This window comes from Oryctolagus cuniculus, chromosome 3 (assembly GCF_964237555.1).
Source record: "Oryctolagus cuniculus chromosome 3, mOryCun1.1, whole genome shotgun sequence".
Taxonomy (NCBI): Eukaryota; Metazoa; Chordata; class Mammalia; order Lagomorpha; family Leporidae; genus Oryctolagus; species Oryctolagus cuniculus.
The window spans coordinates 97,756,525-97,773,893 of record NC_091434.1 but is presented as its reverse complement, the minus strand read 5'-3'; the positions used below and the strand labels follow the sequence as shown (position 1 = coordinate 97,773,893).

At 39.1% G+C, this 17,369-nt stretch overlaps 1 long non-coding RNA gene across 1 annotated transcript; it reads left to right on the top strand.

Annotated features, from left to right (window-relative positions):
* Positions 1–12,350: 12,350 nt before the first annotated feature.
* On the top strand, positions 12,351–16,602 carry LOC138849001 (uncharacterized). The gene is made up of 2 exons (XR_011387301.1): positions 12,351–12,743; positions 16,251–16,602. It is a non-coding gene; the product is annotated as an uncharacterized lncRNA (long non-coding RNA).
* Positions 16,603–17,369: the final 767 nt, after the last annotated feature.

Below are 17,369 nucleotides of genomic sequence, written 5' to 3'. Positions count from 1 at the left end.
GTAAGTAACCTGTGTTAGAAATTAAAATTTGAACTTCTGCAAAAAGATAAATAAGCTCATGAACCTGCAAGTTAAAAATATGTAGACGTAGTTTTAAGGTGGAAATACACGAATGATTGCTTAAGAAAGACTATAGTTTGAAACTCCTTGAAGATAACATTAAGCTTTAGGCTGGATACTAGTTTCCAATATATTTTGTTTTCCACTTCTGGGATAGCAAATATTGAGCAGGCTTGTAATCCAAGAAATTATGCCAATACAGTTCCCTAATCATAGTTGTCACAATGGGTAAATGGGTTAAATTTCATGTTTTATAGGTCAGTGACAAAGACAATCTCAAAATGAAGTATTCTTGAGGCAAAAGACCAGTACTACTTATTTGCACACACGTTTTAGGTGGCACTGGTTTGACAAGAGTAAGCCCTGTATGACAAATGCTATTTTACCTGTATCTTATTGATATTGAGGAAGCTGAAGCAGGGGATAACATATCACACATATGCTAGGAGGCAGAGCTGGACTTCAGACTCCCCAGTCTGGCTCTGGAGACTTTGACCTCTTCTAGGGAGAGCTGAACTTGGATCATTTTCTGGTTATTGCCTTTGGTCCTGTCTCATGGCTTTTACTGCATAGGTAATAGCTTGGCCCCTTCACTTCCCATGTTCCTTTTCTTGGTACAATTAAGAAATACCATGGCCAAACATCGGGATAGCAAATCTGAAACATTTCGCATAATGAGCTCTGACTCATGGATGAGTTGGGGGTTTTGAGTGCCAGGCTAGCACATCATGTGTGAATAAGCTTGCAGCAGGAGCAGAGGGTGAGGCCTGAGGACATGGTTTATGTTGGAGCCTCACCGTGTTCTGGGTGACTCATGTGCACTGCACAGCACAGTCATGAACCATTTACACACACCCAGGATCAGGTTCACTCCCAGGCTGTTCTCCCGCAGCCATTTGATAGTTCTCTCTCAAAAAAGCATGGAATTCATTTTGGCCTGTTCACTGGGTGCTTATGAAGGAAGATTATGGAGCAGAGGGACCCGAGGTCCTGCCGATTCCTTTCTGGGAAGACTGTTACTCCCTCTGAGCTCTGAGAGACGCCAGGATGGCTCGTCCCTCTGTGGTCCTGTGCTGAATGGAAGGAATGGGCCTGCCTAGGGGGTCAGCTAGAATCTCAGTAAGATCCTTACCACGTCCAAGGCTTGGGCAGTTTACTTACTCATTGGCTTTCTTGCAGGACTGCAACACTTACAGAATAGGATGGGAGCATTTTTATGCATTTATGGGACATTCACACAGAAGAAATTTTAACATTATTTTTCAGTGGTCACTTAGCCAATTGCTGCAGCTCAGAAGTAACTGATGCCAGAGCACTCATTAAGGATGGTAATTTTATTCATCTCTGTATCTGTTTAGTGTCTTGTGGGAGGACAAGAGGGCTTAAAATGTGCACTAGTATGCTTTTTTTTACATGACACTTTTTAAAACTATGAATAAAGTCAAAGAAACTATGTGAGGACTAAAAGAGGGTCAAAAGAAAAGAAGCATTCAACATTGGAGGCCCAGCTCACACCTGGCCTCTTCCAGAGGAGGAGGGAATGGAAAACTTGGTCCACAGTGCACGGCGACTTCAGGCCTAGGAGGTCTTCTGCCTCAGCCGGGAACTGCCGCTGCTCATTATCAATGCTTTGCTGCCAGGCAGAGGAACAGGAGGTGGATGGAAAGGCTTAGTGACATTGGTAGGCTGTACATTTTGGAGATATCTTGACACAAATGAATCATACGCTCATACTTAGGAGTGATTTTCTGTTCTTAGCAATAACAAATTGGGGACGAAAGTTGCATTTGTAATTTCAGAAAACCCAGATATGGCACTTCCCTTCAGTGTGGGTTCCCTCATCTTTTGGAGCCTAACTCTCTGCCACTAGCAAATGAAGGGCTTCGACTCCCATTCTCTCTAAGGCCCCATCTGAGTTTTCATGCCATGGACTCCGAATAAACAGTAAACAAACTGACAGTTGCTATGGAGAAGGTCTGTGTCCTTGCTGATCGTTGTAAATGTCCATGGTGTCAAAATGCAGAATGGCAAAAAGTGAAGTTGAAAATGAGGAAGGGGTGGGACAGGGTGTAATCCGAATTGTTCTGAAGGCTGTGCACTTTTTAGACTCCTTAGGTCACAGTAGGAAAATATATGTCTTCTGCAGCAGTTGGCCAAGTTGCATTCTGGTTGAGAACTACCTTGTCCAGGAAGAGGGAGGATGGCAATTAGAGTAAAGGTAGCCCATGCAGGATATCCTTGGAGAATTCTTTCTACTGAGCCTTTGAAAGAGGATACTAGGTTTACCAAAGCATCAAAAGTCCATGGAGAAGGAGGCAGAGAGGAGCAGGAGAAAGAAAATAAAGACTTACAAATGCATTAATAATAAATTATAGTAGATTTATTATTGAAACATATAAATTCTAAAATTTATCAAAATATAGTCAAGAGTCTAGTGAATCTCCACAATCCTATCATCAAGATTCAACTATGATTTCATGGCCATTGTTTGTCTCACGGATCTCTTCATTTAATCTTTTTTTTAAATTAAGGATTTGTATTTATTTATTTGAGAAGTAAGACTACAGAGAGAGGGAGAGACAGAGAGCAAGGTCTTCCATCCACTGGTTCACTCTCCAAATGGCCACAATGTCCAGAGCTGTGCCAATCCAAAGACAGGAGCCAGGAGCTTCTTCCTGGTCTCCCATGTGGGTTCAGGGGCCCTGTGTCATGGGCTGTCTTCTGCTGCTTTCCTAGGCGCATTAACAGGGAGTGGGATCAGAAGTGGATCAGCTGGAACATGAACCAGTGCCCAAATGAGATGCTGGTGCCACAGGTTTAGCCTACTATGCCCACAGTGCTGGCCCCATTTAATCTTAATAATATTCGTTGGAAGCACTTCTCTCACAGAATTTTGTCTGCTTATATTTCCAAATATATCTCTAAAATTTAAGAACTCTTTTTCACTTAAAAGTAACTGCAATATTATCACACCACAAAATTTACAAAAATCCTTGATTGTACTCAGTAGTGAGTCAAGATTTAGATTTTGTCAATTGCATCATATGTCTATTTTAATAATTTGCTTCAGTCTAGATCCAAATGAGGTGCTTGGTTAGCTATTGGTGGATATATCTTAGGTCTCCTTAAATCTACAGATTCCGTCTTTCCTTTTTCTTAACAAGTATTTGGTGAAGAAACTGGGTCATTTTTTCCTATGAATTTTCTGATTTTAATGTTTAAATTTCTGTGTTATCCTTTGACATATTTCTTAGTATCTTCTATTTTCTGGAAATTGATATCCAATGGCACAATTTGATGCATTTTTTTGCAACTGTAATTCATACAAGAATAGTGTATTTCTATCAGGTGGTAAAAACAACACTTGTTTGACTCTCTTTCTGCAATACTAGTAGCCATTATTGATCATTGGTCAGATCCCTTAATTTTTTTGTAGAAGCAATATATTAATTCCATTAGTATATCTCCTTTTTCAGTGTCTGAAATATTTCTATTAAGAGAAATCTTCCCTATTTGGTTATCCTGAGGAGTTGTAGTCTCATTATTATTTAGGTATGCAACTGGATAAATACTCTAGTTAACCCTTTTATTTAACAATTTTCAGCTTATTTGCTTGTATTCTTCAAAGGTAACCAAGAAAAGCTGTGTGTATGCTTTAAAGTTACATTACTGTAGATTCCAGTTTTACTATTATCTTTTACTCTGATGACCTTGGACCTTTACCTCCCACATGAATCACCCTGCTGATATCTCTGTCTTGAAAGTATTGCCTGAGAAACAATTCTGAAAGAATATAACTGGCTGCTTCTATTTATGAAGATGCTAACTCAGAGGATGAATTATCAGCATTTATAGAGCCTTGAATTCTCCGAGAGGTCGGAAGAGGACTAGCTTCCTCTCTGACAAGGTTGTGAGGGAACAAGGTCTTAACTGAGAGTGGTATGAAATAGCTATGGAGAATCATATGAACCAATTCAGTCTGGTGGGATGTTCGGACTGGTGTAAGTTAGGGAAGGGCCTGCAGATATGTTGGACCCCACAGTAGAGGAAGAACACACTTTGGAGGAATCTTTGCAAGTGGAAGGGAAATTCTAAAATTCAGGCTGGTCTCATTCTCAAAAAAGGAAGTTGCTGCTTTAGGAGGGTTAACTAGACACCCTCACAATACTCCCTCGACTAAAAATATCTCTTCCATTGGCTTGAGCACCGGAGCAAGAACCTGAATCTAAGCCTTCCCTGCTGCACGACACAGTGTGTGCCACCTCCACAGTTTGGCTCAGGCTGGTCCTCACCCTGGAACGTCCTTTCTGGCCTTCTTCACCTGCCTTCCTGCTACTTATTCCATGGCAGGAGGCACAGCTCCAGACGGTGTCTGCCAGCTGGTTCCTGGGCTGCACCAGAGGGGTGAGAGGCTCGTCTAGGTTTTCTCGTCTCTTCCTGCACATGCCCCTGTCACAGCATTTATGGCAGGGCTCCTCTCTGCTGACTTCACGAAGCCCGGCACAGCGAGAGTAAGGACTCTTACTCGTCTTGGTAGGCTTAGCACAGCATCCAGCACATACCACTTAGCAAATAATAAATGGGTGCCTTGAAGTCTTTCCTGGTGATTTGGAAATTTTAATGTGGACAAGATATTTAGTTAGCTGGAAGTGAAGAGCAGCAAAGTATTGATGCATGACTTTGCGTTTATCTGATGGCCCTTTTGCAGGAGCAGGAGTGGAGCGGTGGGGAGTTGGCATGGCGTAGCAAGTGGGTTTTGGGTAGATGAGAAGCCAAGGGTCACTTCCAGCCTGGGCTAAGATTCAGGGAAAGTAAAGGTAAGCAGCCTCATTCGTATAATAATAATAATAATAATAATAATAATAATATAATTTTTTAACCTAGCATGGCCCCAGTGTGAAAACGTGGCAGAAAGCAATTTGTGTTCAGGGAATAGTCATTCGTCTTGTTTTTTCTTGGTTAGATTGTGGGAAGTGAGCAGAGGCATATAGAGGATATATGAGGGAGGGCAGTTGTTGGAGAGCTCTAAAAACAAGGACATGTGGCAAGTTTGCATGTAGAAGGTTCCATTATAGAAACACAGGGAAATCTTTCCAGGAAAAGAAAGCCATCTTCTATTAGCAGGGTTTTGTATTTGCAAAGAGAACTTGCTCATTTATCTAGGTTCTTAAAACACACAGTTATCTGCCTGAGAGAGATGCTTTTTGACATAAACAATTGTCTACCTGGTGTAAGAATTTCTCAACAGATAAGACACACTTCTGCTCAGGAAGGAACTTCTGCAGGCAGATAGCACACCAAGCTTTTATTGTTAACATGGGAAGAAAGGCATGTGTCAGAATAACAGGAAAACCCACTCCTGTGTGTCGGCACCTGAGGTGGGGGAAGGGTTGCATTTTTATCAGGCTCTCTCAAATAAGCCCTTCACTCTTGATGTAAGGACTATTCTAGACTTTATTGCTTTCTGAAAATTTTAGTGCCATGGCAGGGTTTAAATAACTGAGGATGATATCAGACATTACTAGGAATGAACAATAAAATGTTTCTTATTAGAATCACACTCATCTTGTTATATCTCATGGAGTCTAGCACTAGTCTGTAAATACCTATCTAATCAGATGTCTCCATTCAGAAGACATTTTCCTGGTTGGAGGGATGGGAAGCAATGGCTCTTTTTTCTACAAATTGTTTTCTTGCATCGTGTTTAAAAATATAAAATTTCATAGGTTAACATTTTCCAAAACTTCTGCTGAACAAATTTACTTAAATATAGATTTATGTGGCATTTTGACTTCTGATTTTTATGGAATCTTATGAAATTATACTAAGTAAACTTTTAGGAATTAATAAGCTATTAGGAATTCTGATACATTTGTCTCAAAAAAATATATATTTAAAAAATTTAAAAGAAAACATATGCTTGAGTTAGGAATACCTCAGTTTCCTGACAGTGAGGAAATTAAATGAAATGCTAATTTATAGTTGCTTCTTATATTTTAAAATGTCTTGTCCTAAATATTAATACAGAGATAATCCCTGGCCAATCTTATTTCCCTGGCAAATCAACTGCTTACCTTGCTTCTTGTTATTGCTTTTAAAATTGTCAGGGGATTTTATTATTTTTTTCTTTCAGTTTCAAAACAAATTGAACTGTTTAACCTAATATGTATTAACGATGCTGATGAAATATTATTATATTCTTTGTAATAATTATTTCTTAGGGATGGTCAGGAAGCCCCCAGAATTCAATACAGTTTACAACCTTTGGGAATGGTTGTGTAAATGGACAATTTACAGAAATGCCAGCAGGGGTTAAGACCACTGCAGGTTTTTTAAATACAGTTGTTCTGGCCTCCTTTGCATTATTTTGAATTTGTTTGTTTCCTTTTCACTGTTGGGCAGCCTTCCCCTGAGAAGTTTAGGAGATGATTTAAGGGAGGTGTGCTTGCAGGACGACTTGGCATTGACATTGGAAAGAAGTCCTAGTGAAATATGGCCAAGGTCATTATAACATGGCCTTCAGTCTCATAACTCTGGAGGAAGTAGGTAGGAGGTGGTGGCAGAAAGGGAAAGATACTGAGGTGTTTCTAACACGGGCACAGGAATATGTGGCAATAATAGAACATTACGAAAGTTTTCCCCTAGAATGAGTCATTGCCAAATATAATTTGAGACTTTATGCAGCCCCGACAAAATATCAATTTCTATAGTTTTTGTGAACTTGCACTTTGGAAACATTGGCAAATTGATAGACAATGAATTAATGCATTTGGAATTCACAATCTAAGCTCATACTCTGGTTTCAAATTAGCTAGGTGTGATATCAAAGTTAATGACACATGGATGTCTTTCCAAGGGCCATTTTTTTTTTTTTTGTGAAAAACAAAACTAAAACAATTTGATAGGCAATTTTAAGTTCTAGGTTTACCTAGGAAATAAATTGTGCATGATCATTAAAAAATAGTAATTTTGCAAGTGTAAATCAAGAATCTAAGCACCCTAAAGAAATGAATTTTGATGTGAGGCTGAGAGCATTACATACTGTATTCCATAGCTTAATTTGAGACAGATGTACCTCTGGTCTAATAGGCAGCATATTGTTAAATGTCAATGCTAGCATCTCCCTTCGTAAGTGTCATCTAAAATTTAAAGTAGATATATTTCACCCAATCTTTGGGGATATTTTTCCTCATTTTCTTTCCTTTTCCTTTTTCTTTTTTGGGGTGGTTGTTGGGGTGTGTGAAGGAGTTAGAGTTGAGATTGTATGTATCTCTAAAGGGTACCATTGAAATAGTGAAATTACAACCAGAATCCTGTATTCTCAACTTCTCATATTTGAAAGGTTTTCTCCCTCAAAGAAAGGTCAGACAGAGACATAGATTCATGTTCACACATGGATTATTTTTATATCAGTCTAAGGTATGATAAAGTATGAAAAAAATCCCAAGATTCGGGGTACTTTTCTAGGAGATGGATACTGTTGGTGAACATACATCAGATATTATATTAAATTATCTTAATATGCTAGTATTATAAACTAAGAGATAAATAGCATATCTTCTCCAAAGAAACCATAGTTAGAATAATACTTGAAATGGCAAATAGTCAAATATAGGCATAACTTTTCCTTGATAGAGATACCTTATTATCCAGACAAATTCAGTTAAGAGTGTATTTCATGTCTAAGAAATTAGGGACTAAAGTATTTTACTTTCCCCATTGTACTTGATAAGATCTGTTCTTCTGTGAGTATTTTGTAACCTTCAATCCTCTGAGTCCATGAAGAGTTCTTAACTCCTTCAAAATAATCCTGAAAAGGAGTCCAGGTTCTTCCACAGGAACTGCCAATCTCTTTCTAGACTCAGGTTCCCAGGAGCCCATGGAACATTCTAACATGCTCAATGTTTATTTAATAGCCTCAAAATGCCTTTCATCCATGGCCCATTTCATCTTTCCCATGATTCCTTTTTTTTTTTTTTTTTTTTTGACAGGCAGAGTGGACAGTGAGAGAGACAGAGAGAAAGGTCTTCCTTTTCCGTTGGTTCATCCCCCAATGGCCGCTGCGGCTGGTGCACTGCGCTGACCCAAAGCCAGGAGCCAGGTGCTTCTCCTGGTCTCCCATGCGGGTGCAGGGCCCAAGGACCTGGGCCATCCTCCACTGCACTCCTGGGCCACAGCAGAGAGCTGTTCTGGAAGAGGGGCAACTGGGACAGAATCTGGCGCCCTGACCAGGACTAGAACTAGAACCCGAGGTGCTGGCGCCGCAGGTGGAGGATTAGCCTAGTGAGCCACAGCGCGGCCTCCAATGATGCTTAAGAAGACCCTGGCTTCTATTTTTGAAAATAGAAAAGAAAAAACACATCTACGATGAATGAAAGAAGGCTAAGAAAGCTGTAGTGAATCTTAACACCTTTAAATTTAGTCCATCTCACTTATATAGACTATCAGATAGACACTCCGATGACTTGTCATTTTGTTGGGTACTATATGAGGCAGAGGAAAAGGGCAGAAATTGCAAAGTGCATGGTTAGAGCCAAAGTTGCCGTGTTGGGAATTAGCTCAAAAGAAGAAAAACCAGGAGTCAGGCTACTGGCTGGAAGTTTGAGTGCAAATTTGACAAGACAAGGGAAATGGATTGTACTCCAGTGAGAACTAGCTTAACACTTGAATTCAGAAAACTCCCGATTGCTTCCTTGTGGAGTCCTGCGAGTAGAGAAGAGGGTAAGAAAGAGAGGCAATTCAGAAGGGGGGGTTCAGAGAGTGAACTCCAGACTTCCATGGAAAGAAGCTGGCTCTTTTTATGACTTTTTTTAAGCCACTTTTAAGCTATTGCTTTCAGTTTACTTCAATGCAGTCACTGAAGTAGCTTAGAAAGAAATCTTTGATATGCCAGATCAACCAAAAGTTTTAAAATATCCTTTTGTGACTCCATTTATAATGCAAATAGTAAGTTGGCATTTTGGGTTCATTTCACCATTGTCTCTGAAGTGGGTTAACATACACAGAATGAGGAAGTGAAGGGAGTCCCCAAAGAGAGAGCATCTTTGATAGTTCAATAATAATAAAAAAATGTATTTAGGTCTTTTCTAAATACCTCTCACCTCCTAAGAATATAAAAAATGAGAGGAAGAGATCTAAGAAGAATAAATTGTGGGTGCCCTCTATGTTAGCTGAATGACTAAAGATATTGTTCTGTGAATTACCCCCTACTTAAATATTCCTTAAGTCTAGCCTTTATGAGCTCATAAAAAAGGCTTTGCTTATGTGTCTAGGAAAGCCGGTATCTTTATATGCTGTCAGAACTGAATTTAACATACTGTTTCAATATAAGTCTGAAAACCAGCAGATATTTTGTTATAGAAAGCAAGCTGGGCAATCACCTTAAACCCACGTTTACATTTTCGTTTTATCATACATAAACATTCCTTAGTTGAAACAGTTTTAAAACGTGCTAACCTACGTTTGAGAATGATGGGAAGAGACTGAATTGTGGTTGAAATGGCATTGCCACTGTAGTGTTCTTTTGCGTGAGAATCGCCAAGCTTTTTTTTTTTTCTAGAGATACTACAAAAGCCAACATTAATTAACATCAGAAACACAGATGAGGGTTGGCAATGATCATACTTCCAAGCCAGGAGGAGAGAAGGCTGGGAGCTCTGTAGAGTGCAGAACTCCCAGATTCCAAAGCCTCCCATGCATTTTGAAGCTTCATAATTTCTTTTAGGCAATTGAAGTCAAAATACATTTTTGACAAATCATCCCCCACTCCTCAAATGCAACCAAGAGCAATACTGTTTCAGGAAGCTCTGGCTGAAGTGTTAGTAATAACCATTGGATAAACACAAGTTTTACCATCTTCTGTTTCATGATTGAGCTTTTCAAATGTAAACAATTTACAAGGAAAAAAGTGGGCATGTCAGATATGAGAAACAGAAAAGTTTGATGGGGAAAATCAGAGTTGGGCTTTCTCAGGAGATGTAGTTAGGGCAGGCCTATGATTCTAAACTGTTTAGATAAATTCTGGTCTTCTTTGTTCTTCTCAAGTTGTAAGTGTCTCTTTTCCTTTCCTTTCCCACTGAGCTCTCTTGGGCCCTGACTTGGGCTTCTTTGGACATTTTTTTTTTCTCTCAAGGAGTTGCATTAACATTTCCTGCATATTTCCCTTTTCCTTCTGGCCTGGGTCTCCCCTCTGCTCTTCTCCTCTGTCTCAGTGAGGAATGATTGTTCTCCCAGTGATTTTCATGCCTCCACCTTGCTTTAAGACCTACTATACATATTTTTTGGTGCTTATCTTTTGGTAGAAAAAAAAGGCTGTCAGTGGTCCCCATTCTTTCATTATTGGTCTTAAATTGTTTTACAATTCTGATTAGAGACAACTCTTATTTTTTTCTAGTATATCTGAAGAAAGCCAAATTTATTTTTCTACACTGTCACACCCTTTGCTGTCTTACATAAAATTGTCAAAAGCTAGAACTGTTCAGCATATCAACAACTATTAGTGAAAATGATGATCAATGCTACAAAAAAGACACAGAATAAATACCCTGTAGTTGATGTTATGGGTTTGCTGCCTTGATCCCCTGTTGCGGCTGGTACCTGGACCTTCCAGCTGCTTTGAATGTGGCTGGTAAACTCACAGCTGCCTCCTTCTTGGAAGACTTGCCTTCTGGCTAACGGTAGATTGGTTAGGGGGTGAGGAAAAGGTTTTTAAAAGGCCAGCACCTTTGCCACAAGGTGGACCTGAGGCTGCAGTGTAGCTTGTGCTCCAGAGTGTCATGACCTACTGGAGCTAGCCTCTAGCTGGGACCACATTTTTCGCCCAGCGTTCTTCCATTCCTCCTTTGATCTCTTCCTCCTCTTCTGAGAACATACCTCTAGCAAACCACTTGGACAAGATTTTCTTCCTCAGGCTGTGTTTCTGGGGAATCTCACCTAAGTCATACACCTTTAAAGTTAAAAAAGAATTCTTAGACTTATTTGACTAAATCTTCAATATACATGCAATGATCAGTTTTAAGATGAATGATGAGAGAATAAAGCATAACATTTGGAAAAAAAAACAGTCTAAAAATTTAAAAGAGTTTCAGTTGTAGCAAAACTTAACAGGTACTATACAAAGATACTATGTATAAATATGCCTTATAAAAAAGAGAAACTATTTAAAAAATTTAAAATATTAACACCCTGGAGAAATCCCATGAGTGAGAATTCAGCTGTCTCCTTAGTTTTTACATTATGACTGCTTTATAGTTTCCAAATTAGTTTCAATTATATGACCTCATTTCAATCTCATGACACTCATGACAAGCAAGGCTACTTATTAGTCTCTTTTACCACTATGAAGAGTGTGTCTCTGAGAGGTTAAACAACTAAGCCACATCTCACTGTTAGTAAGTTTTCAGTCCACAGTTGAGGTTCAAACACAGGTTTCTAGTAAAACATGAGGTAAGATTTGTCAATTAGAGTAATTTATTTATTTATCTATGTATTGCAGGTAGAGTCTTCAAAATTCTGTTATTAAATCTAGTATGGTTGTCTTAGTGATCCAACCACTGATTCACATGGTCATTTTCATCTTGAATCTATGCATTCATTAGTGATTTTGTAGATCAAAGTATCCTGAAATTTGGCAACTTATAAGAAAGAAACATCTAGAAGCTCGGAGTTTCTGAGGTTCAAGAATACATCAGTGGCTTGGGTGCTTTTGTGTCAATGATTCTTCCAGAACCACAATCATCTAAGGACCCAGCTGGGGAAGGGTCAGCTTCTAGAACCTTCAGGTAGTTGTCAGCAGGATTTCATTTCTTGGGAGCTAACGGCTCCATTTCTTCACTGACTGTTTGCCAGTGGCCTCCCTTTTTCCTTGTCACATGGCTCTTCCACGGGACAGCTCACAACACATGTGAGAGAAAGCAAGAAAGGATGAGCAAAAGGAAGCCAGAGCCTTTGCGTAACTTAACCTTGGACGTGACATCCCATCAGTTTTATTATATTCTCTTGGTTAGAAGTGAGTCATGGGGTCCGGCCCTCACTCAAAGGGAGGGGTTTACACCAGGACACGAGCACAGGAGCCAGAGAGTATTGGGAGCCATTTGAGAGGCTGCCTCCCACAGCGTGTCACTTGGCTTCCTCAGCTACGAGGCCCTGAAACTTGATCCAACCGCTGTTTCCTCAATAAGGAAGCACTGGATTGTGTTCAATATGTTAATTTCATGGGCTTAGGCATATGTGCTGTAGTTTAATGCTCTTCTCACTTGTTCTTCCTCCCACCCACTCTTCAATTTCTCTTCTCCTTTTGCTCTTCCTTTCTTGCTTCCTCTGTCCTCCTGCTTCTACTTCTATGTCTACTTCTCTTTCAGGATCCCTATTACTCTCTCCTCTCTTCTCACGCTTTTACAGATACCTTCCTTTCAGAGTCCAAATTCTCTGTATCTGTTCCTGCTGCCATGGTCCTTGCTGCTCTTCCATCTGCTGTCAGGGACTCTGGCCAACCAGCAATTTTAGATGCTGGCTTTTAAGTTTCTAGAGACAGTGATTTAATTCAACTATTGGTTCTAGTCTTTCTACCAAGTTCTTCTGGGAGGATGACACCACGATGAAGTGAGACAAAGTGCTTCTTATAGAACACTGACAATCCTGTTTCAGAAGATGGGGGAGGAGCTCCCCTGCCTAGTTCTTCATGTGTAAGTCACATCTGAGTTATAGCTAGTGTCAAGTATTACGTGTTCTATGTTAAAATTTTTAAAAAGGTGAGATTACAGTGATGATAATGATGATGCAGGCCAAAGTTTACCATTATATCACAGATCTAAAATTGGTTGTTTCACCCTTGATGTCAGTGACTGTAACTTTACCTCTATTTCCAATATCTAGCATCATTTGAATGACTAAGTTGAATGCAGCATGAAAGCAGAACTAAGTACATTGGATAGGTTGGCTATTTCAGCCACTAAAGATATGATAGTAAGTCTTTTCACTAATTCTCCTGTGAAATTCACAGACAATATCAGTGGTATCTCTATTTCTGTTTTTCAACCATAGAAGATACTATCAAAGAAACAGACTAATTTGACCTATCAGGAAACATATTGACACATGGTAATGATGTACAATAACTAGCCTGCTTTGATCTCAGATGACTGATAGTGATTCCATTGCCTTTTTTTAATATTAGACAAAAATGCTTGGGTTAAATATGATTAAAATATGTTCAGCTCAATGGCATGTATATTAAGCTTTTTGGCACATACCATCCCATTTTATTGCATGACCCACTGCTAGAAAACATCAAAAGTAGAAGTCAAATCATTTGAAGAATAGTTGTTTAGTGAGTTAGAATGAATAAAGTCTTTAGTGAGTGCTGGCATAAAATTCTGTCCTAGTTTGTTGCTTGCTATGCCCTATTCTCCATCTGGGATGCCCCAGGCTCTCTTTTTGAGGACACTTGACCTACCAGTCATATTTCAGAAACTACTGATTTGGTGCTTGCTGATTGAGTTTAGACTCTGAGGAGTCCAGTAGCTGGATTACATACAGACTAATGATCCATCAGACGCTAAAGGCAAAAGCTTAAAGTGCACTAGTGAATTAAGCCACAGCATTGTCAGAAAGGAAGAATTTATTATGTCATTAAACTTGATTCAATAAGTTTTGCTTCTTTAGATACACTGCACTGAGGGAAAAGTGAGAAGTTAATTTTAAATAAGTGTTACCATTTTTCTTCCACTTTCCCAGGTAAAGGATATTCATGTGAAATTAAGAGACAGAGCATCTCTTTGGGATTAAAAGAAAACCATTAAAAGGAATGATAAATTGTAAAAATTTGGCATAACTGCCTAGCCAGGCATGTAATTCAGAGACTCTGTGTTCCAGTTAGCAAATACAGAGGAAAACTAGGCTTGCCCAGTTCAATAATATCCTGGGTGAAGGTTTTGGAGCCTTATGTGAAATCTCAGAGGTTCATTGATACAAAGATTAAAAAGATGTCACCAACAATCATGATTGATATTTGTATTTTAATGTGAAACTTAGAATGTGCATAAAATAAAAATCAAAATGGAGGTTTTTCTGCTTCAAATCTAGGAATTATTATATGATGAATTTTCTTTAAAGATAACTATAAACCTAAAAATGCAGAATGTTTGGTGTTAAATCTTTCTACATGTACCTCATGGTTGCTGTAGAGTAAGAAAGAAGATGTTCATAAATGGTAACTTTGGCCCTCACCCTGACTGTTGATGAACAACTTAATATGTTATCCCTCTTAGTATTTTTTTTGTTTGTTCTACTTAATACTTTTGGTTGAATACTGTAATCAATACACAATTATTCTTAAGTGCTGAAACTTAACTAAAAAGTGATCACTGTTAAATATAAGAGTGGGAATAAGAGAGGGAAGAGATGTGCAATTCGGGACATGCTCAAGCTGACTTACCTCAAACGGTAGAGTTAGAAACATACCAGGGGATTCGAATTCAATCCCATCGAGGTGGCATGTACCAATGCCATCTCACTAGTCCCAGTGATCAATTTCTGTTCACAATTGATCATAATGATAGGACTAAGAGCCAAAGGGATCACCTAAACAAGAATAGTGTCTGCAAATACTAGCTGATAGAATAAAAAAGGGAGAGAATGATCCAACATGGGAAGTGAGATACACAGCAGACCCATAGAATGGCAGATGTCCTAAATAGCACTCTGGCCTCAGAATCAGCCCTTAAGGCATGCGGATCCGGCTGAAAAGCCCATGAGAGTATTTCAGGCATGGGAAGCCAAGACACTCTGGGGAAAAAAAAAAAAAAAAAAAAAAACCTAAATGAAAGATCTCCACGAGTGAGATCCCAGTGGAAAGAACGGGTCATCAAAGAAGGAGGTACCTTTCTCTGAAGGGAGGAGAGAACTTCCACTTTGACCATGGCCTTGTCTAAATTTGATCAGAGTCAGTGAACTCAGGGGGCTTCCATAGCCTTGGCAGCTCATGACAAGAGCCTAGGGTGATTACTGAGGCCATAAACAAGAGTGTCAATTTGTTAAGTCAACAACAGGAGTCACTGTGCACTTACTCCTCATGTAGGATCTTTGTCCTTAGTGTGCTGTACATTGAGATTTAATGCTATAACTAGTACTCAAACAGTATTTTTCACTTTATGTTTCTGTGTGGGAGCAAACTGTTGAAATCTTTACTTAATGTATGCTAAATTGATCTTCTGTATATAAAGAGAATCGAAAATGAATCTTGATGTGAATGGAAGGGGAGAGGGAGTGAATAAGGGGAGGGTTGCGGGTGGGAGGGACGTTATGGGGGGAAGCCATTGTAATCCATAAGCTGTACTTTGGAAATTTATATTCATCAAATAAAAGTTAAAAAAAAAAGATATCTTTAACTGGGGAAATTGCAGAGTGCTTGGATCTTTGGTCATTATCAGTCAATATAATCTGAGAATTCTCTGAAGAATTTCTAAAATAGATCTCAGCATTATAGAAATATATGGTAACAAAAATAGACTTTTTATCGTTTCTATAGCATCACTCTCAATAATGGAGAGAATTTCAGTGTTTGTATTTTAGGTAGTAAAATATATTTTCTTTTTAAAAATTTTTAAAAGAGATTTATTTATTTACTTGAAAGGGAATTAGGGGGAAGAAAGACAGAGGGGGAAATTAAAAGAGAGAGAGAGATCAACTATCTTCTAGTTCATTCCCTAAATGGTCACAATAGTTGAGACTGGGCCAAGCCAAAGCTAGGAGCCAGAAACTGGATCCAGATCTCCCACATGGGTGTAGGAGCCCAAGTATCTGGGCCATCCTCTGTTGCCTTCCATGGTGCATTAGCAGGGAGCTGTATCAGAAGTAGGGTAGTTTGGACTTGAGGTGGTTCTCATATGGGATGCTGGTGTTGCAGGCAGTGGCTTAGTCTGTTGCACCATATTGCCAGCCCCCAAATATATTTTCTACTGGTAATGATTATGTAGTGGGATAACAGAAAGAGTTCATTGTTTTACATGAACAAATTCTGTAGCAATGACATATATCAAATAAAAGAAAACTCTGAGATAGGTCTGTGTCCAAGGGACTACACATTATCATTTCATTAAGTTCTCCCTTATCTCAAGACATGCAATATCCCATGCTCAAGATCAACACAGTAACAATAAGCAAGAAAGCACTTTTCTTTCTTTCCTCTACAGAGTGCAAAAAGGTGATGGCTGTTTCAAAGTTTGAATAACAGGTGCTGATGTTCTGGTGCAGCAAATGAAGATGCCACCTGCAATGGCTGGTTTCCCATCGAGTCCTGTCTGCTCCACTCCTGAACCAGCATCCTGCTAATGCTCCTGGGAGGAAAGAGAAAGATAGTCCAAGTACTTGGGGCCCTGCCACCCACTCAGGAAACCCAGATGGATATCTGGGTTCCTGGATTCAGCCTGGACCAGCCACATACATTGTAGCCTTTTGGGGAGTGAACCAGCAGATGCAAGATCTGTCTCTGTGTCATTCTGCCTTTCAAATAAATAAATAAATATGTAAATATTTTCAAAAAAAGTCTTAAAGAGTAGCTTTGAGGCCAACCTGATTAGAAAATTTCCATTTCTCTCTTTCATCCTTCTTTGCTTCCCTGCCTCCCTTCCTGCCTTCAGTCTTCTATTTCTTTCTCCGTCTGGAGTCATAAATTCATTTTTATTTTATTACTGAAATTATTTTAATCTTGGACCATTACCAGGAATAACAGACCAAAAAAATCCCTCCTTCCAGTTACTCAATATGCTTACTAATGCAAACAAGCAAGCTACATACACATAAAACTAGCTTTTACTTTTGTTGTTCCCAAGTTTCAAAGCAAGACAACACCTTGGGAGGAAAGAAAGATTGAGACAGAAAATTTATCTGCCCTCTGTGGAGCTGTGATTTTTCTCAAAAGACCTCCCAACACCCCCATAATTCGAGGATGAGCATCTGGCTTGATTTCTCTGTCAATTTCTTCTTTGCCAAGAAAAGGAGGTTATAAAGAGAGAAATGTCACAGACCAAGGTCACCACAGCTGCCCATAGAGATTTCCAAGAACCACTGCATGCCCACTAGGGAGTATGAAAAAGGAAAATAATTTCCACTCATAAATACCATTTCAAACATCCTAATCTATGAGGATTACTATAAAAAATGTGCATACATTTCAGTTTTTTTTCCACACAAAACAAGTGTATCTTTTAATTCTACTTTTCCATGAACTTTCTAAAGTACTCTCATATTAGAGAAACTAGGTTTGTATCCATACCTTTGAAATCATGGTCTTTATACCTTCCTCATTGAGT